At 35.5% G+C, this 25,143-nt stretch overlaps 1 pseudogene; it reads left to right on the top strand.

The window, feature by feature from the left end:
- Window positions 1-8,559: 8,559 nt before the first annotated feature.
- On the top strand, window positions 8,560-22,128 carry LOC143610123 (GDSL esterase/lipase EXL3-like; annotated as a pseudogene).
- The last annotated feature ends 3,015 nt before the right edge of the window (window positions 22,129-25,143 follow it).

Here is a 25,143-nt window from a genome sequence, read left to right as displayed (position 1 = left end):
CTATTTATATGGTAGTAAGTTTACCGTATTCACAGATCATAAAAAGTTTAAAATATATCTTTGGACAAAAGGAGCTTAACATGAGGCAAAGATGCTGGATGGAAATTCTTAGCGATTATGATTGTGAAATCCTATACCGTGAAGGTAAAACAAATATAGTAGCCGATGCATTAAGCAGAAAAGAGCATGAGAAACCTAAAAGAGTACGAGCTCTAAGGTTAGAACTTCAAATCAATTTAATTGATGAAGTAAAGAATGCTCAGAAACAAGCAATAGAAGAAAATAATATTGCTGATGAGAAAAGAAATGGTACAATTGATCTACTTATCAAAGGAAATGATGAAATTCTCTGAATGGGAAACAGGATCTGGATACCAATCATAGGAGGATTACGAGAAAAGATTCTTGAAGAATCTCATAAATCCAAATACACAATGCATCTTGGAAGAGATAAAATGTATCAAGATTTGAAGAAAATCTATTGGTGGATAGGAATGAAAAAGGACATAACCAGTTATGTTTCAAAATGCTTAACTTGTTCACAAGTTAAAGAAGAACATCAAAAGTCATCAGGATTACTTCAACAATTAGAAATGCCAGAATGGAAATGTGAATTAATAACAATGGAAAGTTAAGTCCAAGATTTGTTGGACCATTTCAGATTCTCAAACGAATTGGACCAGTAGCCTATCAGCTAGAATTACCAGAGGAAATGTTAGGTATACATGATGTATTTCATGTAAGTAACTTAAGGAAATGTTTAGCTGACAAAACACTCGAAGTACCCCTTCAAGATATAAAGGTAAATGAAAAGTTGAAATTTGTTGAGAAACCTTTGCAAATTGAAGATAGGAAGATCAAGAATCTCAAACATAAAAGAATAGTTCTGGTCAAAGTGAAGTGGGATTAAAAGCGTGGACCAGAATATACTTGGGAATTGGAATCCGAAATGAAACGGAAGTACCCACACTTATTCCAACCAAATCTCGAGGACGAGATTCAAAATAATGAGGGGAGACTATAACAAACCATAAAAATAAATAAAGGAACAAAAGAAGGAAAAAGTAAGGAAATGAAAGAAGGAAAATTCCATCCCACATTGATGGAGGAAAGAAAAGGAGAGGCTCCCACCTTAGTATAAATTGGTTTGTAAGTTTCTTGTCCCACATCGCTAAATGATAAAACTAGTGAGCACTTTATAAAGAAGAAAATTCCAATGTTAATGTTCTTATAAGATATATCACACCCAGTGGTCCTAGCATAGGGTGCGAAGCTCCCGAACGCGCACGGGCACGGGCACGGGCTCGGGCTCGGGCGAAGTGCGATGAGCGCAATGTGGCGCTTTGATGGCGCACTTTGCACTTCGTGTACCGCGACGTGGAGGTTACGCAGAGGACACGTAGCCTGCCACGTGGTAGCAGGCCTAGGGCTGACTCAGGAAAGCTATAAGATGCTTCACGGTACGCGACGGCTTCCTATTTATAGCCATCGCGTACCGCGATGGGGTCCAAAACCTGCTATAAATAGGAAGTGACGGGACTTTCCCAAATTGCCCAAAAATCTTTCTTTCTCTCTGAATACACACACATATATTAAGATATATATTAATAGTATAATACCGAGTTATCGCAACGATATCCTATCCGATCAAAAGAAATATACACGAATCCAAAAGCTATGCCTGTTAAGGTATGACATTGTGCCATCGTGTAAAGTTTCTACTCTCGTGATTATCGTTGTGATTATTGGTTTTATACTAATCTAGTTATACTACATTGTGTTTATCCTAGGTGCTTAATACCAAGAGGTCTTCTTTAATTATAAACTTGCAAGGTGAGACATTCGAGTTTTTATTCAACTCACATTTGCGTGAGACCACTATTTTTCCGACATTGTCATGACGATTTCAAAACCTATAAAACTCATGGTAAATGTTCTAAATATTTTCAAAGTATTTTAAATACATTACAGTGATTAAGTCTCTGTAGACTTACGGGATGGTTACTATTGGTATTGTGGGGGTTTGTATACAAGGCTTGCCTACTGGGCTATTACACTTTATTTATTGGACAAGTGTTAGCCAATAAGTAATATGACCACAGTCATAGATACGATAAAGTGACAAGTATCTTTCGGTAATTTGTAAGCAGGCAGATGTAAAAACAACTTAATGCTGTAACTGTAAAATGTGTCATTTACAAATGAATGTACTCACCAGTATTTCTTGCTGATCAAATATTTTAAACATGTTTCAGGTGACTTGTTAGAGACAAATGAATGACGCCTGCGGGCTTCCAGCTTAAATAAGTGGCTTGTCACCAGAATAAATAAACGTGTTTTGTAAATTAGGGTTTAACCCTATAAAACTTATGTTTGTATAAAAAGGGATTAAATTCCCGGTTTATCATAATAATAGTCATGGTGTTTTTATAACTCTGATCATTTTTCCTAACTACGGTTCTGATGAAATTTTCCGCTGCAAAATAATTTAATAAACACCGATACCACCAATCAATGTTCACAGCTTCCCATCCCGGGGTATAGGGGTCGGGGCTGTGACAAGAAATCTCCATTCTTGTAAGGGCTTGGTTGTCGAAAACACGAATCTTAATATTGACATGGACCAAATGGAATAATAATTGAATGAGAATTATCAACAATGTTGTGGAAACGGATTGTTGGTGTTCATCCACTAAGATCGGTTAATCACTCGTTGAGTGGGTGTGCAGCATAACCAATTTAAAGCAACTCTTGAGTGGTTATTGCATGAGTTCTATAATTGTTCAAAAGTTGTGCAGGTTAAGATTTGGTAATTCAAGGTTAATCTTTTAAGACTCAACTAATCATAATTGGTATTTTAGGCATAATACAAGGGTTATTTTACTAAAGTATCAAGAACAAATCACTTAGTAATTTAAGGGATTGTCTAATCTTTAAAGTGAATTAACTTCTTTATTAAAAACCACTTGCTTACATATAATGATGTTTTAGTAAAATGGGCCAATAGTTTTCTCTTTCTTTAATTTTCATGAAATAACATGACTAACTATGGAATTCTCTCATTTAATCACTATAGCAAGCTCAAGATCACATGTTTACTAATCAATTATCAAACCTAGTCAATAGGAGTTTTAACCAAGATGATACCCTTTTATCTTGGATTTTCTTTCCATCTTAAAATATAAAAAACCCAAAAATATTGTCTATATTTTTCTTAAAACTTATTCACTAAAAACCAAACAAAAAATGATCTTTACTTCCGGTTAAATAAATACAACGATTAAGTAGTAAAACTCTATAAGTGTGTCCGTGGATTAATACTTAGTTCTTACCTATACTTTATTACATTTACGATAGATATGCTTGTCTATTTGTGTGTGGTTTGGTTAAGATAATAATTATTTTTACAAATTTAGAACTTTAACATTGTGTGAACTAACCTTTTTAAAAAATAACACTTTTTTCATACTAATTCCACGTCGCATTAGTGTGTGTCTCAAAATAGTGTCTTAACTTGGTTGATGTCATAACTAAAGCTAAAATTAACATTTCTAAATGAGAATAAATGGTTTCAGCATTAAGTAGACTTTTACTTACATAGTAGATAGGATGTTGTTGCCCTTCGTGATCCTTGACTAACACAGCACTTACAGTGTCTCTAGATACCATAAGATAGAGGAGTAATGGTTCACCAATTTCAGGCTTCATTAATAAAGGTGCTGATGAGAGATATACTTTCAAATCTTCAAGAGCCTTATCATGCTTTTGTCCCTATTCAAACGTCTTGTTCTTTTTCCAGGTATCGTAGAAATCCTTACACCTTTCTACGGACCTTGAAATAAATCTGTTTAAGGCTGCGATCATGCTGGTCAACCTTTGGACATCTTTCATGTTAGCTGGTGCCTTCAGGCTCCCTATGGCTTTAATCAGCTTTGGACTTGCTTCTATCCCCCTTTTGGTAACAATGTATCCTAAGAACTTGCTTTCCCCCCTCTCCAAAGTGACACTTTAACGGGTTCAGCTTCATGTTGTATTGGTCCAGGATATCAAAGGCTTCCTAAAAATCCTAAAATCCTGGAGGTGATGCTCATATCTCTTTGAATTAACCACCATGCCATCGATATAAACTTCCATAGTGTCCCCCAGTTGCTCTTTGAACATCATGTTGACCAATCTTTGATAAGTGGTACCTACATTTTTCAAACCAAAAGGCATCGTAGTATAACAATATATACATGTTGGAGTCATAAACACCGTGTCTTCCTGGTCTCAGGGTTCCATTTGGATTTTTGGAATCCCGAAGAGGCGTCCATAAAGGTCAGCATCTCATTCTCTGCAGTTGCGTCTACCATGGAGTCTATATGTGGTAATGGGAAAGGACCTTTAGGGCAAGCTTTGTTGAGGTTCTTGTAGTTGACACAAACTTTCCACTTGCCATTCTTTTTCTATACTTCCACCACATTGGCTAATCATCTTGAGAATTTTACCTCCTTGATCATTCCTGATTTCAACAATCTCTCCACCTCTTCTTGGATGATGACAATTTTTTCAAGTGCGAATTTCTTCTCTTTTGTTGAATCGGCCTAAATTTTTTATCCAAACCCAATTTGTGACTAATAACATTTATAGAAATACATTTCATGTTCTCGTGCTTCCATGTGAAGGTAGAAGTTCTGCTCTTGAGGAACTTGACCAACTGTTCTTCAATTTCTTTAGGAATCCCGGTTCCTATCAACACCTTGATGTCAGGATCCTTATCATCTAATTGTATTTCTTTATCCTCTTGTTCAGCTGCTTCTATAACATCAAGTGTTTTAATCTTTAAATGCTATGCTTGAGTAGGTTTAGCTGTGGGTTTCATTGATGAGGCATAACAATCTTTAGCCTCCTACTGGTCGCCTTGAATAGACAATACCCCAAGGTGTCGGCATTTTAATGCATTGATGATAGGTTGAGGGTACAACATTCATATCATGGATCTAGGGCATGCCTAGGATAACAATGAAAGAATTCAACGCATCATAAACACAAAATTTATGGATATAGTTTACTCCTTCCACATAGACTGGCAGTTTGATCCCTCCCACTATGCTCTTGGCTTCCCCACTAAATCCCACCAAACCAGAAGACTTTGATACAATCTCTGATTCCGGAATATTCATTCTTTTCAGGGTGTCCAATTGGATTATATTTACTAAACTTCCATTGTCCACCATGATCCTGCGTACAAAACAATTAGAAATATATAGGGTTAAGACCAAACCATCATGATGAGGACCCTGAATAGTGTTCATGTCCTCATCATCAAATGTGACTCCGTAATCTTTCGGTAAGATCATAGGCTTAGGTGGTCCTTTGAGTATTTCCGACATGGTTAATTTGGCATTCCTTATAGCTGCTGAGTAGGACGTGCGGCAAATATCTGATCCTCCGGAGATACATTTACAATCAGAGCACCCGGAGGTGGAGATTCTGCCCTTTTGGGTTCCTGCTCGGGATCCCGGTTTCAATTCTTCTGTCCAAGCAGCTCTTTCAAATGACCCTTGCTGAGTAAGTAGCTGATCTCCCTTCTTAGAATAATGCAATATTTAGTCATGTTGCCGAAATCTTCATGAAAACCGCACCATTTGTACTTGTCTTTTCAAGTACTATTTTTCTCATTCTTTCGTGGCCATCTTGTCTTATCACCTAAATCATGCGTAGCACACATTAATCCGGAAATATCGATAGTAAAACAATAATCAATTAAGTTGGGATAAGAATCATGATTCTCATCACCGTCCACCACATTGACCATGTCATTTATGGAGTAGCTTTTGGATCAATATGGTTTAGGTGACGGGGAATCTAACTTCCTGTTCGGGTGGTTGTGGCTGTTAGGACCATCCAGCCTCTGCTGAATCACTTTGTCTTCTTCCAGTCTGATGAAACTTAGAGCCTTGTTTCTTGCTTCGTCCAGATTCCTGCAAGGATTCATCACCATATCCTCATAGAACGGGTTTCTTGACACTCATTTTGAAAGCTTGCACAGTCGTTGCAACATCCAGGTTGGGGATCTCTAGAGCTTCCTTGCTGAATTTGCTGATGAAATCCCTAAGGGTTTCATCATTGCCTTGTGTTACTCTATACAAGTCACTAGTTAACCTTTCAAAATTTCTACTGCGGGAAAATTGGTTATTAAAATAATTAACTAAATGAGCAAAAGATTTACTAGAGAAATGAGGGACACTTGGGAGCCATTTCAATGCAGCTCCGGTGAGTGTTGATCCAAAGCCCTTGCATAAGCATGCTTCCTTGAGATTCCGAGGTATGGGGTTAATCTCCATTATCTCTCAGTACTGGGCGACATGCTCTTCAGGACCGTGGTCCCATCGTACAGCTTCATGCTTTGAGTGTAGAATTGCTTTAGGATCTCAACATCACATATATGGGGTGAGAATCTTAAGATCTTGTGGCTACTTGGAGCCACTTCTTGGAATCGGCTGGACTCCCCAGGTACGCTAGAGATTAATTCTTTCATCTTCTGCAAATTCCTTCTGAATCACTGGATTAATACCGGAATCCCGCACAACATCATGGTTAGTTATAGGTATAATATTATTGAAATTACTAGTATCGGGAATCCTAGTTGGGGATCCCGATATAACACCAAATTCTTGAGTAAGAGTGATCATGGTAGACTGGATGAGATCACTTGATCTGGCCACAGATTGGATAGGAAGAAAATCATCATAACCATTCCCTTGGGATTCTGATACATCAAAGTTCAGGTTCCTAGGTAGCAATTGAGTGAAGGATTCCTCCACCGGCTTCTTTCCTTGTGCCCGGATATCTTGGAGCTCCCTCAAGACAGAGCTTTTGGGTCGCTTCCGAGTCTACACACCATCTGCATTATAACATCAAGAATATCATCGTTAGATATAAGGACCGGCCTCGTGTTAGGAGACCCAGATCTCTGGATGGACACGCCGGCAAGAGGCCTTTTTGTGGGAGGAAGCATGTGTTTGATCCTCCGGTTTCTGAGATGCAAACACCGGAAATTGTCGTCTTCGTCTGGACAACAAGTGGAGGAGGAAGTGGTTAAGCAACTACGGAAACTACGGACAACATGGATGAAGATGTGACTTTTGATTGAGAGACCATTTTTTTAGTATAGTTTAGTAAGGTAATGGTTTAGGAAGAAAGTTAATATGAATTTGAGTATGAAAAACATCACTTGTCTCATGGTAGGCGCCATGTTTTGGTAAAAGATTATCAAAGCAATAATTGAGCAAATTAGTGAAGTGAGGTAGTGTGATTTTCAGTATTGAGGTAAGTAGCATAGTTGAAAAATGCGGTAAAAGTAAAGGTTGACACAACAACATAGCGAGAAAAAAACCTCAGAGCCCGGTGAGGATCCCCGAAAAACAACCTCGGGAGGGGAAACTATCTCATGCCTCAATTTATTAATGAATATGGTGATTACAGCTCGAAACTAGTTGAGAATGAAAGCTAGAATACAAGTGTGAGTATTGTGAGTGCAGAATGTGTCATATAACGTTCTCAGTAGCCTCATTTATATAGGAAATAAAATAACAAAAGTGCTATAAATCGGGGAACCTTAGCTGCCATGATTAATTAACGATTTAGTCTTAATCCCACATGTATTTCAGCTGTTTTCCTGAGCTTTTAGGTAGAATGAGTCATCTAGCCGTTGTAGATCGTTTGAGTCTTGCGTAACCTACAAGCATAGTATAAATATAACAAACATAGTTAGTTAGTTTAGGATCCTGCCTCTAGCTAGGAATCCTAGCTACCAGGGTAACAGTCAGGGCTATGTTAGGAATAATTACAACATAGTGTAATTACGCTGCGATTTAATTACATAATTACACCACTTGTATATATAATTATGCTACTTGATTCGTACAGTTTTTTTTTTGAACGACGACTTTCTTGTTAAACTCTCCAAATTTAGAGAGCTTCGATGCCCGCCACCCCCACCCCCCCCCCCCCCTATTCAAACTATGTTGTTTTAACCGGGCCCACGCTGGCTTTAGAGTTTGGCTTGGGCGTTCCCCTGAAAACTATACCACCAACTGTGACTTGACAGCCATTGTGCCACCAAAAGAGCAAAACTCTCTGGCGTAACACATGGGTGAGCTCAGGGTTTGAACTGACGACCTTTGCACAAAGGCTATCTCAAATCCTTCATTGTCAATATCCACCAAAATGTGACATACGTAGGATTTGAACTTGAGTCTCCACTGAAGAACCCAAGCCTCCTACAATTTGATTTGTACAGTTAGCACGTTAATTTAATTTGTATGTTAGTTTTTCCCTTAGTTATGTGATGTATAAATTCTTTAAAGGCTACACATTTTTAAAGTGTTAATATTTTAATTCGTCTTAAATTATTTCTTGTCAAACTTTCTTCTCAATGTTTCTCGATATATATCCGCTAAATAAATAAAGATATGGAAGGGTGTATGTGTGTATATCTACGTATATATATTATGGTGTAGGTGGATCGCTCAACTCCCACTTTTTGGTCTTCATTCAGTCCACGGTTTCCTTGACATGCAGTCTTCATATTCACTAATTATCTTCTTATTCTCTCTTCATATGCTTAGTGATCATGGCGGAGCGCGGATTACCCTACCGGAAAATGTGACTGTGCCGGCTCTTATAGCGTTTGGGGACTCGGTGGTGGATCAAGGGGCCAACACAATAATCTAAAGACTTTGATTAAAGCAAATTTTCCTCCTTATGGTCAAGATTTCATTGGCGGACCGACCGGAAGATTTACCAATAATAAGACACCGGCAGACATGATCGGTAAATCTGTCTTAATTTTCAACGTCTTTTATAAGTTAGTATTGCATGGGTGTTGTGTCTATTTGAACTTTGAGCCACTTTTGGTTAAGTCTAGTAGTAAATAGTATTTTTCTTTCTTTGTTTTGCAACTTTACGATTCAACCTTTATACACATTTTTTGCTTAAAAGATTAAAATAGTAACGCCATTTTGGTCACTAATTACACTTGTTTATGACTTTTTCGAAATTTGATATTTACTTATAGACAAGTTAAAAAAAAGTAACGCAGTGATCCCCACCTCAAGTGGTTGAGGTGAGACACCTAAGAGGAGGTCTTGGATTCAAATCCTACATGTAACAAAAAAATAGGAGGTTTTTAGGTTGGGTAACAACGTTTTCTCACTAATGTTGGGTTTCCTCCTATGGGTCATGCACTTAGGGAACGGAGATGAGCGAGTTAACCAATGACCCGTCAATTATCCAAATTAATCGTTAAAAGAAAAAAAAATCATAATCTACAATTTTGTAGCTGCTAAAATGAGATGTAAGAGATAATAATGTGTGTGCTTATATATATATATATATATATATATATATATATATATATAGGGTTTGGATCAAATATAAATAAAATTAACGTGCTAAACGTGAGAATCAAGTAGAGTAATTATGTAATTACTCTATAATAATTACTCTATGATGTAATTGCATAATTACTCTACTTGATTCTCACGTTTAGCACGTTAATTTTATTTATATTTGATCCAAACTATATATATATATATATATATATATATATATATATATATCGTGTTAAATTTAAAATTGAGAATTGACTTTCTAATTGAGGAAACATTGGAAATTCTAGGTCAACTACTTTCCATATGGGAAAAACTATCTTTTGACTATTAAAGCGTGCATAAACTCATTTTTTTCTCTCCTTTTCATTTATTAACGGGCCACCTTGAATCACTGGCGGACAGTGGCGGATCTAGAAGAGAATTTCGTTAATAACCTAATTATTTTTTTACCGTACATTCACTTAACGAACATAAATAAAGTTAAACAAATACCTAATAGATTTTTCCTTTCCGGCTTTGTAAAGTTTGAAGTCAAGTCATCTTCATCTATTACTTTATCAAATGTTTTTCTTTCAACTATACTAACTAGACCAGTGTTCGTATAATCATCCTCATTTAATTGCGTAAATCCTTCTTGTCAAATTCAATTTAGAAAAACATCTTCCAACATTGTATCAAACCTTTTTGTGTCTTAATTCATTCAATGCCCGTTCTGTTATGTTTAATAACTTAGTCGTTTCTAATAATTCTTGACTTTTTTTAAGATGCTTTAAGAGAGCATTTGTCTGACCTAAAACATCTTATGTAAAGTGTATATAAAAAACAAATTCAAGTTATTAAACCCTAATTTCATAACATTATCGAATTAATTAGAGCTTTGCATTATATTTTACAATATCTGAAAGATAAACTACTTAATTATATTTGCTAGCATATGAATAAACATTCATACATAATTAAATTCACATATTTTAATAATAAAAAAGTATTTAACAATAAAAAACCAAAACCAAAACAAATAAAAAATGAAATTGATAACCTCAGAAAAATATCAAAAGAACTTTTGAGAAATGTATAGTGGATTCGAGATATAATGATTTATGATATATAATAAAATAAAATAATGAAAAATTAGGTTTGCTTTTGTAGGTAAATTATAGATGGGTCAATCCTTTATGTTTTAAAATCCCACTTTAATCCATTTTTATATATAGTGTATACGTCTTTTTCAATGTTTCAATAGCAGTCCACCGAGTACCGCTTTATGGCAGGAAAATTTTTCATTTTTATACTATTTTAACTTCAAGGCTAAGGGTTTTGAGGGGTATTTTAATGTTTGTTCACGGGTAACCTATCCTTCAATTGAAGAGAAAAAACAAAAATTTAACACATCATAAAGAAAGTTGAGGGGGATAACCGGGTTACCTCTGACTTCCATATAGATCCGCCCCTGCTGGCGGGTCATTGACCTAACCGACTAACTTTATTCTACTCTTAGGAGGGTAACCCACCGATAAATGAGAAAATCCTTATCTAATTTGAGCCCCTTATTTTTTTATCTTAAATAAAACTTGAACACAATGGACAAAATCAAAAGATATAAACAAAGAAAAGTAAATAACATGTAAACATTATGTTTCTGATTAAATATAGACGATGCATCTCAAGGCATGTAATCATGTATGCATTACTTTGCAAATTGACTTAGTACATTTTATTTTATTTTTGTTATAATATTATAATGTTCATATTTAAAAGATATTATTTAATTAGCTTTAATTCATAATTATTTTGTATTATGTTAATATAGTTGATAAATATTAAATAATACATAATACTTCCTTATTCTAGGCAGACAATTTATACACGAGATACGAATACAGACACGTATACCTACACGACTTTAATAGGTAACAAGTAAGCCCGTAACAGGTTTTCGTGTACTAAACAGGTATCACAAATTTATCTGCTAATTTTCGTGTTTAAACAGGTAAAATGCATGTTAAGTACATGGTTAGATTTTTTAATTAAATATACATATATAATTATAAGTTATCATAAACCCTAAATTCCTAAAACATTCTCACTCTCTGGATCTGAGCCGTCACCACTCTATAACATTCTTTCGCCGACTTTTGTTTAACTAAACAGGTTGTCAAATATCGGTTTCTAACCAGCTCTTGTCGTGTATTATCGTGTTTTATCGTGTATACCAGGTAGTAACAGGTTCGTGTTTGGGATACGGGTACACGATAAGTTTTCGTGTCATGTATAGATATACACATTTCATGTTCGGCTCTTATCATGTTTGTGTCATATCATATACGGGTATACACGATTGCAAGCTGTACCTTATCCTTCTCCTTGTCATGCCCATGAATGCTTGTAATTTGTAAACCACCTATCATTGGCTCAAGCCTACCTACATGTTTTCTCCCTCTATAAAACATTTTACATATGGATGTTTAAATATGCCTTATATCGCCCAAATAAACCGAGATCAACATTGTTTCTGCCCCTGAGGTCGCATACGCTTCCGCACGCAGCCGCCATGGACGACACAACACAAACACAATTTTTTTGAAAAACACCCTGAGCAATCAATGGCTTTTCTCCCAACACCGTCATGGATGCATTCCTCATCCATTTCGAGTTGAAATATTGCCACTTCTAATTTCACCACCATAATCATGACGTATTGCCTAATGGTATGGTGTCTCTCCTCACAAATGTAGGTTGTAAGTTCAAATTCTTGCAAAGACAATTTAAGGTAATTAAAGAGGAAATTTTGGAGTTACAAAAAAATTACTGTCGTTGGCAGCCTAATATATTGTCCACTGTGGACGCGTAGTTGTATTTAGTCGGCACACGCTTTGTAATGCCATTAGTCACCTACTTTCTCATTTATAAATATTAGTCTCGTCGAAAACCAAAACACTAAAACACTGTCATTTTTTTAGCTTACATTGAGGTTTTATTTGTTTTCCTTCTTTTAATTCGTTGTGTATTCTCAAAATTAGTAAATAAGAAAAGGTCTAATATTTTTTGGCAAATTGGATTTTGATAATCTTAACTAATTGTTACTGATCAATAATAATTTCAACTTGTTTTATTCTCTCGGGCAGTTCTAAATTTAAAAAAGTGGGTTCTCAATAGTCCCCCGTTACAAAAACTTAACAGTGTTACGTTTTTTTTTACCGAATTTCAAACTGATTTTTTAAGGGTTTTGATCGTAAGGGGGATACGAGTCGATTGATGTAAAACTAAGCTCGAAATAATGTTGCAAACAACTTATTTTTTGTTAATTTGAAGTTCAAGCACCCGATTTGAAGCACTAATTAAGCCGTTTGAAGTATTGTTTCGAGCTAAGTTTTACAGCAATCGATTCGTATCCTCCTTCCAATCAAAAGCCTTAAAAAATCATTTCGAAATTCGGAAAATAATTAATGCCGTTAAGATTTTTTTAACAATGGACCATTGAGAGCAGATTTTTTAAAATTTGAGACTACCGGTGAGAATAAACTAAGTTGGAATTATTATCAGTTAATAACAGTTAGTGGGGATAATTACAATCCAATTTACCTATTTCGATCTTTTTGCTAAAAAAAGGTTTATTTGTTTATTATCGAAATAAAATAGGCCACTTAGTCATAGCGACCTCGTGTTACCATGTTAAGCACTCACATTACCGCTTGGCATCAGTCAAGCCGCCACCAAACTTCTTATATCACATGCCAACCACATTTCCACTACATGTGACAACGAATAGTTTATCTTTATAATTTTTCGCTCTAGCCTGAGCCCCTGATTTTCTCTGATTGATTGCTGGTAATATTAGAGAGTATGTTATTAGGGTTTATTATTATAATATTACTAAGTTTAGGAGATATTATTTGATTAAGTTTCATTTGCAATTGTACTCATTCCAAATCTATAGTTGATCTCTATTATATAATAACTCTTAGGATTTTCATTATTTGATATTGACATATTAATCCACTACTATAAACCTATATCTTTTTCTATTTGAACTCTCAAAATCGTCATATACGATACTAATTTACTCACCTTAATAACAACCCTTTGAAATACTTAAACCCGCCGTAGTGGATGTTTTGGGGGTAGCGTTTTGCCCCAAAACATTGGAGAATACTGCCCCCAAACGTTTTGGGCTGCGTTTTGGCGGCCCACGGTATACATAATATTGGTAAGCCAAATTGGTTTATATTGAAATCTGGAACGTTTGTCATATTTCAAGTACATAAAAGGCATGTATATCTGACGTCAGTTTTTAGTTCCTCACACATTCGGTTATTTAGTACAGAGGAAACACGCACATACTTGTACAAATTCTTGAATTCATAGCAATGTAAACATAAAACGAATACAAAATATCAGTGTCATGGAAACTAAGCGTGATGGTATCAAGTCACCTTCCTATCAAATAATGAGCTGTACAACTAAGTTAATGTGATTTGTTTTAAAGTCATAGAGCAACTAATACTTATACAAAAAGGTATCTACATAAATGCTATAATTTAAATAGGAACAATATATATACATATTTAATAGTAACTATATATAGTAGGAAAATTTGATTTTAAATAGCGATAGATACAGAAGTTGTAGATAGCTAGCCAGATAGGTGAAACACAGTTTCCGCTACAACCATAATTTACCATTTAATCAACATACTTATGTTAGTGTATTTTTATTAATACATTTTAGAGAAAATTACTGAATGCGTCCATGTGGTTTTAGGGCGGAGCACAATGAGTTTCCAAAAGAAAATTTAAACTGATTGAGTTCATGTGGTTTCAAAATTGAACCATTTGAGTCCCTGTCGTTAACTAAAATGCGGAATTACTTGTGTCCCCTTTTTTATGATCCGTATGAGTCCTTGTGGTTAAGTGGTTGCTCAATTTTAGTCCATGTTTAAAAATTACCTCCAAATTACATAATTAACCATCAAACTATAACCAATCTAGTCATAATCAACCAACCAAACCATAAGCAACCAAAAATAGACGAACCGGACTTTTTTTAACCGAAATACGAACTGGACTATTTTTTAACAAAAATTAACTAACCGAACTACTTTTTAATAAAAATAAATGAACCAGACTACTATTCTAATAAAAATAAACGATCAAAGTACTTCTTTAAAAAAATAAACAAGCTATTGTATGTTTTTACTAAACTAAACGAACGTAACTACTTCTAAAATAAGCAATCAACTCGAACTCCAGCTTAGAACAAGCTACGACGATATTTTTGTTCAAAATAAGTCCAATTAGCTTATTTTTTTGTTTTAAAAAATTTTGATTCATTTATTTTTGTTGAAAAAAGTAGTTCGATTTGTTTCTTTTTTTGTTAAAAATAACTTTGGTTCGTTTATTTATAAAAAACGTAATTCTACGTTTTTTTTTGTTAAAGGGAATTGTTCAGTTCGTTTAGTTTGTAAAAAAAAGCTATTTGTTTAATTTATTTGTATTAAAAAATGTATTTCGGTGTTTTCTTTATGTTAAAAAAGTAGTTTAGTTAGTTTATTTTTGTTAAAAAAGTAGTTCGGATAGTTTATTTTTGTTCAAAATTAAATAAGCTTGCTTCGTTTTGTTTTATCTTGTTCAAATGTAGTTGGATTCGTTTATTTTGTTAAATGAAACGAACTAAACTACTTGATAAAAAGTGGCTCGGTTCGTTTAGTTTAGTAAAAAAAAAATAAGAGTAGTTTGATTCGTTTATTTTTGTTAAAAAAATAAGTTTGGTTTGTTTATTTTTGTTAAAAAAATAAGTTTGGTTCGTTTATTTTTGTTAGAAAGGTATTTTCATTCGTTAATTTTTGTTTAAAAAAACAAGTTCGGGTCGCTTATTTTTGTTCAAAAAGGAGTTCGATTCTTTTATTTTTGTTAAACAAAATGAACTACTTTTTTAAAAAAGTGATTCGGTTCGTTTAGTTTGCTTAAAAAGTTAGTTTGGTTCGTTTATTTTTTTGGTAAAAAGTAGTTAGTTTCGTTAATTTTTGTTGAAAATGTGGTTTGGTTTGTTTATTTTTGTTAAAGTAAATTGGCCAAGTTCATTTATTTTTGTTAAAAGGTGAAATGGACTCAAGGTGACCAATTATAAAAGTTCAAGGACTCAGAGTGACAATGTATAAATATAGAAGTGAAATGTCGAATCTACCCTTGAAGCTAACACAGTTAAGTAACGTCAGAGACTCAAATATTTCATTTCTTAAACCATAGGGACTCAACCAGTTCAAATTTTCTTTTGGAGACTCATTGTGCATCCGCCTCAAAACCACATAGACAAATAATAATTTTCTCTGCATTTTATAATTGTGTATGCATTGCATCATTATAGACGGACCTTTGAGTTCATAAAATCTTAAATACTTAAACCAATTTTAGAACATAGTAAGATTATAAAAACTTTAAACCTCATTATACTAAAAGTTGTACGTATATTTTACAGAAAGAGTTATGAATTATTTTGAAATCAATTTTGTAAACAAATTACATATTATGATTGTAACTTTGTAAGGGTGGGTATGCCGGGCTGGGCTGGGCTGGGCTGGGCTGGCTTGGTTTGGGAATACTCAACTTTTAATTTTGAGAGTTAAGTCTTGGTGAGGTAGGTTTGGGGTAGGGGCATTTTGGAAATTTGTGACACACCAGGAGACATCTTTCACGCATTAGCATAATTACATTACTCATTATAATAAGACCCGTATTTTACCTCTTAACAAGAATTATAGGTAAGGACGGATCTAACATAGATTGAGAGATAACCCGCATTATCTCTCAACTTTTTGAAGAAATACAGATCTAGTGTATTTTTTTCTTCGTTTTACATATCAGCTACTTACTGAACAAAATGTTCACTTAGTTTTCCTTCTGGATCCATCATTGATTATTAGATCTATGACTGCGCCTAACCACCTCCATTCCCCGTCTGTGTTTATGATTTTTAAATTACTTCTGTTATGTTTTATTGAGAACTATGAAAAGATCAATGCAACATCACTTTTTTTTACAGCTACTCGATTGTTCAAAATTAGTTGTGCTTCGTTGCTTACAAATTAGACGGTTTAAGGATTTATGTAAAACCTTAAGATATTTTAAGTAAGAGTACACTGTAATTTTCGTCCATGTTGTTTGTCCAAATCTGCGGTTTTAGTCCAATAGTTTTAAATCTGCGATTTTCATTCTTGTGGTTTCAATTCATTTGCAATTAAACCCGACCCCACTAACCCCGTTAAGTCTAATCGTTAAATCAGTCAGCATGCCCTCACGTGAGGGGCAATTTTATCCATTTTTTACCCAAATACACTTCAACCCCTCACGCGAAGGGACTTGCGAATTAGGGTTGTTGTTTATTTGGGGTGAAAAATGTCAAAACTGCCCCTCACGTAAGGGATACACTGATGGGTTTAACGACCAGTAACAGGGTTAGTGAGGTCGGGTTTAATTACAACTGAAATAAAACCACATGAATAAAAATCACAAATTTAAAACTATTAAACTAAAACCATAGATAAAGATAAACCATAAAGACAAAAACCACATTTTAGTCTTTTAAGTAGTTCTAATTGGTCTGAATAATAAAAAAGGCTAAAAAGTTGGTGGACCTTTTATCGACAAAGATAGTCAATGCATTGGCTTTTAATTGCAACTACACAACTAGTCATTAAGTGCCTTACACTTAGGAAATTAGAAGATTTGTTTTAATGCACCCATGGCCTTCCGGTAAACAAAGTACACCTTTTTATAGAATACATAAAGATAAACGACGATTTACTTAGTAATTTTTTTTTGTCTCCTACCCCCTTCCTAAGAGTGTATGAAAACCCGGACCTTTAGAAAAACATTTTAATTAAATAACTATTTTTTTTGAACGGCGGAATTTAATAAAGCATCGACCAGCCAGAAGCTAGACGAGCAAGAAAGAAAAGAAAAAAAAAACATGAAAAGCATGAGATTTTTCATCCACTCTGTCCAAGAAACCTTACGCCTATTGTTTCTACTCGAGAACCAATAGAAAGAAAAATACATAAGATCATCAAACAACCACGAGTGTTTTAGTCGACTCTTTAAGAAGACCAAATCATTCTGAAGCTTCCAAATAGCCCACCAAGTCACATATTTAATCAAACCTACAACTCCATTCTTAGCCACACTTAACGAAGAGTTGTCTACCCAATCCATTAAATCTGAAGGAAATTTAAAGTTGGCAAATTCACATTGAGTCACCTTTCAACCAAAATCCAGATGTTCTTTACCGCGTTACAATCCCCAAGCACATGAAGGACATATTCTATTCCGTCATTACACAAGGGGCATAAAGTAGAGGGAACCTCAATACCTTTAGCCGACCACTAAATTAGACCGAGTTGGGATATGATTACCCAGAATTCGCCACCCACAAATATTAATCTTCATCGGTAGACAAGAGAACCAAATAGTTTTTCTCTGACCGCTTGGGAGCGTGTAATTATCTATATGATCTCGAACCCCTTGACCACAAAATCATTCATCCCTTGCATCGTCCAAACCCATCGATCATTATCATTAGAGAAAGAGAGAGAACTAATTAGATTTTGCATATTTAAAAATTGTGCCATTTCAACACCCCCATGAATATCTCTACGCCAAGCCCACGAGTGTCATCCCGACCTTTGAACCACCAAGCAATCTTTCTCCAACTCTAAAGCATATAATCTTGGAAACTTTTATGCTAAACATATAGTATTACACCAAGGGTATTTCCAAAATATTGTCTCGTTTCCCCTCCTAACGCGTTTTCGCATCACATGATATGGAACCAAACCTGAGTCATTAAGTTTTTTAAAGGCCTTTTGCATGCTAACCTAAACACGGTTCCCATTTAAAAAGGATAAAACACCCGCCTCAATATTATACAAAGAATCAATAACTTTCACCCATATGGCATTCGGCTCATTCATAAACCTCCATCTCCACTTTTGCAATAACACATTATTAAAACCTTCCAAAGAGCCCACCCCTAACCCACCTTTATCTATCGAGGCTAAAACCAACTTCCAAGACGACCAATGCATTTTTCTTTTATCCTTGCTTCCTCCCCAAAAGAAGTTTGAACGAAGTTGCTCCAACTTTTTCATAACTCCAACCGGAACATGTAATAGTGACATATAAAAAATACCTAAAGCACCGAGTATCGAATTAACCAACAAAGAGCGGGCTCCAAGAAAATGAAGATAAGCCTTCCATGAATTCAATCGAGACTCAAATCTATCTATATTAACTTTCAATGCATTTGAGTTTGCCATATTTTTTCCAACCGAAAGACCTAAATTTATAAATGGAAGTTTTCCCGGATTGCATCCCATCATCGAAGCACATGCCACAACATGTTTATAATCCACTGCCACCCCGTAAATATTCGATTTATGATGATTTATATTTAGACAAGAGGCCAGGAAGAAACATTTTAGGATACGAACCACAGTTTGAACATTAGAAACTGACCATTCCCCAAGTAAAAGTGCATCATCTGCATAAAAAAACTGAGATAAAAAAACATCATTTTTGCCAACTCGAACATTCTTGAGCAAACCGATATCTACCGAATCTTCAATCATAACATGTAACCCCTCCATTGCCAAAATAAATAGGAATGAAAACAAGGGGTCACCTTGCCTCAATCCCCGTTGGATGCCAAACTCATCCGTTGGACTACATTAACCAGAAGTGAAAGTCTTGACGATCGTAAGACTTCCAAAATCCAACCAATCCACTTAATTCCAAACCCCATAAAACCAATAATTGTCCTCAAGCACTCCCACGAAAGAGAATCATACGCTTTTTCAAAGTCAACTTTTAAAGTCATTAGTTTTTTTTCCTGCTTCTTACACCAATCTACCAATTCATTCATAATCAAAGGACCATCTAAAATTTGACGACCCTTTATACAGGAAGATTGGAACCCACTCTCCAAAAAATCAATTACTTTACTCAATCGGCTGGCAAGAACTTTAGCAATTAGCTTATTAATAATGCTAATAAGGCTAATTGGTCTAGAATCATTTATGAGAACCGGGCTATGGACTTATGGAATCAAAGTGACGAAAGAGGAGTTACAACCTTTCGGGATCTCGGAGTCCAAAAAGAAGTCCTTAATGGCCTCAAAAATATCATCTTTTATAGCCTCCTAAAAGTGTGTAGCGAAACCAATAGTGAAACCATATAGACCTGGGCTCTTATCGGAACCACACGCCCAACCGCACATTTAATCTCTTCCAAGCTAATTGGAATTTCCCACAACAATTGTTGATCCTCATACAACAAAGGAAATTTCAAACTTCTTGTTATCAAGGGAATACAATTTACCTTTTGAATTTGGAGGAGAAATAGTGGAAAATTTTTTGTTTAACCTGGTCTGGTTCGTCCTCCCATACCCCCTTCAACTTTTATCTCGGTAATCGATTGTTGTCTCCTTTTCTTCTTCAATTGATTGTGAAAGAATTTCGAGTTTTCACCAACCAACTTAGGCCACATATTTTTTACATTTTAAAGCCGAATCCGCATTTTCTTTAGCTTCAATTTTTTGAAGATGAAGTCTAGCTTGGTTTCGGCTTTCACGAACCGAATCCGTCCCGCTCCCTTGATCAAGAATATCTTCACACCTCTCCAACTCTCTTTGTAAATTGGCTTTAATCTCATTCTGAAACTTTTTAGACTGATTTATACAAATCTTAAGAGCATTCTTTAATCTATTAAAATTTTCCTTTTTATATATACCCTTACCATGAATGTTAGACTGTCATGAAGCTTTAACAACTCATCCAACCCATCCATTTCGAGCCAAGAATTATAAAATTTAAATGGGACACCACCATAATTACCAAACTTTTTCTTTAACACAATAGGTCTATGATCCGACAAACTAGAGCAAATGACCGGTGCCTCCAAATTATGAACCAAATCTACCAAAACCTCCGAAAGCAAAAACCGGTCAAGTTTACTAAATTTCTTCCCTGCCGAGTCAACTCTAGTAAATTTATAACCCCCAAGAGGAAGATCGACCACACCCAGCCGATAATTAAGATTATTAAAATTGGAATCGTTATGAGGAAAGAAAGTTGTTCCCAACCTTTTAGTCGACGACCGAACCGAATTAAAATCACCAAAAACACAATAAAAACCTGGATTGTTTATATTTATCTTTCATAATAATGTTATAGGTTTACATACCAAAATAAAATAAATAAATAGAATGGTTTCTTTGTTTTTTCAGTTAGAGAACTGGGAATAAAGGATGTTGCCAGCGTACCTTGATCCATCACTTGATGATAAAGAGCTTCCAACTGGTGTAAGCTTTGCTTCTGGAGGCTCAGGATATGATCCTCAAACTCCAAAGATAGTGGTAAACGCCATGAATCAAGATAGTCAACTAATTACATATATACCCTATGAAACTCGTCTGTTTTCATATCAGCACCATCTTATTCTTGTGATAATTTCTTTGAATCTAAATATTTTAAATCAGTAGATGGTTTTTGATTAAGCTAAGAATTAACATCTAGGGATTTTCTTTAAAATTCTTGTACATCTAGTCAGTTCGCTTGCTCTGTAGGCAAACTCATGCAAGTTCTGATGATGTCTTTATGGAGCCTGTTCGCTGGTGTGGTAAGCGAACTCCATAGAGTTTTTCACCAAACTTTACGGAGTTCGTTTACCTCCAATGAACATGCAGAGTTCGTTGTAGGGATAGCGAACTATCTTGAAGTACAAGAAATTACATAAAATGTGTAGAAGTACTCAGGTTATCCTAAACCGCGTACTAAACAAAAATTTCATTGATTTTAACATATCTGGATATTCTGTATCAGTCTGTTTTATCATTTGAGGAGCAGCTAGAACAATTCAAAGACTACATTGAGAAACTCAAGGGCATAGTTGGAGAAGAAAGAACACAATTCATATTAGCAAATAGCTTGTTCTTGGTGGTCGCAGGTAGCAATGATCTTGTGAATACTTACTTCACCTTTGGTGTTAGGAGATTGCAGTACGACATTCCGTCTTATGCTGATCTTATGGTATCATCTTCTTCCAACTTCATACAGGTAACGTTATTTAGTGTCTTTATATATATTTTATGGTTTTCGCACCCATGTTTTTAAATTACTTATAAATCAACTGTCTCTTTTTGGTGTTACATATTGAAGGATATTTACAAACTTGGAGCAAGAAAAATAGCAGTGTTTGGTGCACCACCAATAGGGTGTTTGCCATCACAAAGAACTCTTGGTGGGCTTAGATTGTGTGCGGAAAAGTACAACAAAGCCGCACAAATATATAACAGCAAGTTGCAACCGGAGATTGAGTACCTCAACGGCACTCTAGCACAATCAAGGATCGTCTTTGTAGACATATACAACCCGTTGCTTGATGTTATTAAAAACCCATTCCAATATGGTACTTGATGTCTTTTAACTTTGATGGAGAGCGGTAGTCATGTTTTATTTTTGTAGTTATCTTTTGTAAGTTGGTTTAACAAGTTCATTTTTTATACTTCAGGACTAGAAGTTGTGGATAGAGGTTGTTGTGGCACGGGGAATATAGAAGTCTCGATTTTATGTAACCGATTGCTTCCAACATGTCCCGACGATTCGAAGTACCTTTTCTGGGACAGCTTTCACCCTACAGACACAGGATACACCATCCTCATAAATCAAGTGTTAGAAAAATACATTGATGAAATCTTTTGATTACGTGGACGTTAATATATATATATATATATATATATATATATATATATATATATCAACAATTCAACACTACAAAAGTTTGTATGCCCTTTAAATGTTTGTGGACAAACTTTCTTGTTGAAGCTTGAAAAGTGACAATCTTAATGATCTAATATATGACCCGTTTATGTATCTACTTTATTTAATTAATAAATTTTAGCCTAACCTTTTGAAAATAATGCTGATCAATAATTCATTGCGCAAATCAACCATCGTTTTTAACCGCCAAGATGGAATTTAATTTACTCGTAAAGGGTGTGAATTGCGTAATCCTTTTGCGCGCGAAGCCTTCTGGCTAAAAGCACGTCTGCCTGGCGTCACGCATCACACCAAAAAAAGAAGAAAGAGAAGTACCCGCAAAGAACTTAAGAAGGCATAAATTTTAATTTATATGTCGTTTATAAAAACCTACGAACTTAGACTTGTGATATTTGGATGAAATAGTAAATTAGTAGGTTAAATAGTAAAAATGGAAAGCGAGTTTCTCAAAGTCTAATATGTCTTTTAATTGCAAATTTTGTTGTAATATTGGAGACTTGAACCCAAGATCTCCCAACACTTTAGTGCGTTAACGACTTCACCTTTTTCCTAATGAGCCACCCAGCCAACTGGTCCTAAAGTCATTGTAATGGTTGTGACTTTCAGAATTACTAATCAGGATCTTTGGTGCCTCCAAGTCTCGTTGGGTCACTTGGCGACACCTTATTGGTCCGAGGCATCTTTTTAGTTTCGGTATCATAATAAACATAACGAAAATGCCAATTACCAATTTTTTTAGTTTTGGTATCGTACTGAGCATAACGGAGACCGATGGAATTCGCATAGACTCGCTACATTTTGTTTAAATTCCGGTATCGTATCGAATGTAACAGAAACCGACCGAATGTCAATTTTGCTTGTTTTTTTCAGGCATGATAACGTAATGAACATGACGGAAACCAATAAAGTTTGCTAGACTCACTGCCTCAACACCCGGGATAAGCAGCGCTCTGGTTTTACGAAGCCCGAGTTTTACTGACTAACGCTACCCGCATAACGCACGTAACCGAAATCGACTGAATTCACGTCGACTTACCGACTCAACGCCCGGAACTGACAAAACTTGGGTTTTACCGATGTCCGAGTTTGCTCGGCACAACGCGCCGGTAAAACACTAGTTTTAAATAAATTTATTTCCCCGTTTTCCTTTTTATATATTTCATTATACATATATTCGATTTATTAGTAAAATCATGTAATATGCAAGTTTTATTATTTATTTTTAAATTAAATACATAGTTTTGTTAGGTTATTTTATCTTTACATTCTGTCGCTCGAATTAGTGGTTGTGTGGTTAGACGCTTGAAAAATAGTAATAAAATCCATTGATTTGAAGGTTATCAGTGATTTACGCATATAACTTTCTCTAAAAATTGTTTTTCTGTTTCTATTTTTGCTTCCACTTGCCGTGATACATGATGGATTGTATGTCCATTATATGTTTGTTATGTTTGTTGGTATTAGAGCTTGTTAGTATATATATCGGTGGCACACTACATTGGAGTAAATTAACCTTCGCATATCATTATTATGGTGAGGATTGTGGAGTTAATGTTTTATGGCGTGCATTATAATATTAGATGGTCTATCAGTTAAGGCTACTAAACGCGGCACAATCGTTTAGGTGGTGGTGTTTACTGTTGATAACCACGATAGGAATAATTCCCATGAACGATGAATTTATGGCTTTACAAAAAAATGACACGTGGGAATTGGTTCCCCGACCCCATGATCTCCTGGTTATTCAATGTATGTAATATCCCTAAAATTTTGATCCAAATTTGACAAATTAGGAAAGTTAAGGGATCAAAAATAATCTCAAAGATAAGTAATGAGAAAATATTAAATAAGAAAATATAAGAAAAATAAGGAAATAAAAATATTTCCTAAGTTAAGTTTACTTACATGAGAGAAATTCCATCTCAGAAGATATAAGAAAGTGAAAGCATTCCACTAAGGTATAAATAAGGAAGACGGAATCCATCCCACATGAAAAGTTGTAAAGAAATGGAAACTCTTTATAAGGAAGAGATTTTCCATAGTAATATTCTTTTATGAATATCATGCACCAAGTGGTCTTAGCGGAGGTGCGTAGCACCCGACGCGCACGCGTATGCACTCGGGCTCGGGTGATGGCGATGGGCGTTGGGCGCAATGTGGCGCTTTGATGGCGCACTTCGCACGCTCGCATCGCCGCCTTAGTATTTTTGGACAACGAGAATTAGACTAGAAATGACAAGCTATAAAAAACGAGGGGCTAAAAATGAAAAATAATCTCCAAGGACCCATCGCGGTACGCGATGAGTCCAAGAAGAGGGCCATTCGCGGTACGCGATGGACCGTGATGACTCAGAGACACGTGTCACGCTCTGGTGACACGTGGCAGCGCGACAGGACACGTGGCAGAACGTGTCAGACCACCTGGCGACACGTGGCAGACGTGTCAGGCCACGTGGCGATATATGTCGGTCGCGGTACGCGACGGCGTCAGAAAAGGAGCCCATCGCGGTACGCGATGGGACTCAAAATCGGCTATAAATAGGGGGCATGGCACACTCATTTGACACACCCCACAGCCACTCTCTCTCTACATCGTTTTGCGTGCCAAGTATCGTTTGGCGTGCCGAACCTCGTAATCCGTGCCAAGTACCTGGCTTTTTTCGCGAAGTGCGTGCTACCCAAAAAGTAACCCGACATTCCGTCTCGAAGTGCGTGAACGACCCGGCGACACCTACACATTGCCTCGATTTGCATGCCCAGAAGAGTTAATCAAGAACGCCTCGATAGACGTGCATAGAGTAGAAGTGATGTTCGTATAAACTTTGGAAAATCTAACTCCGAATACCCGTGCAAGGTAAGGGGTTCTGCCTAAGTTATTATTTTATTATAAATGGCTTAGACCATAGTCAGAGATATAGCTGAACCTTGATTACAATT

The sequence above is a fragment of the Bidens hawaiensis genome, unplaced genomic scaffold (genome assembly GCF_021521415.1).
Source record: "Bidens hawaiensis isolate Kalapana, Puna unplaced genomic scaffold, B.hawaiensis_p1.1 tig00023989_1, whole genome shotgun sequence".
NCBI lineage: Eukaryota > Viridiplantae > Streptophyta > Magnoliopsida > Asterales > Asteraceae > Bidens > Bidens hawaiensis.
The sequence above is the reverse complement of the archived record's forward strand: the minus strand, read 5'-3'. Positions and strand labels throughout refer to the sequence as shown.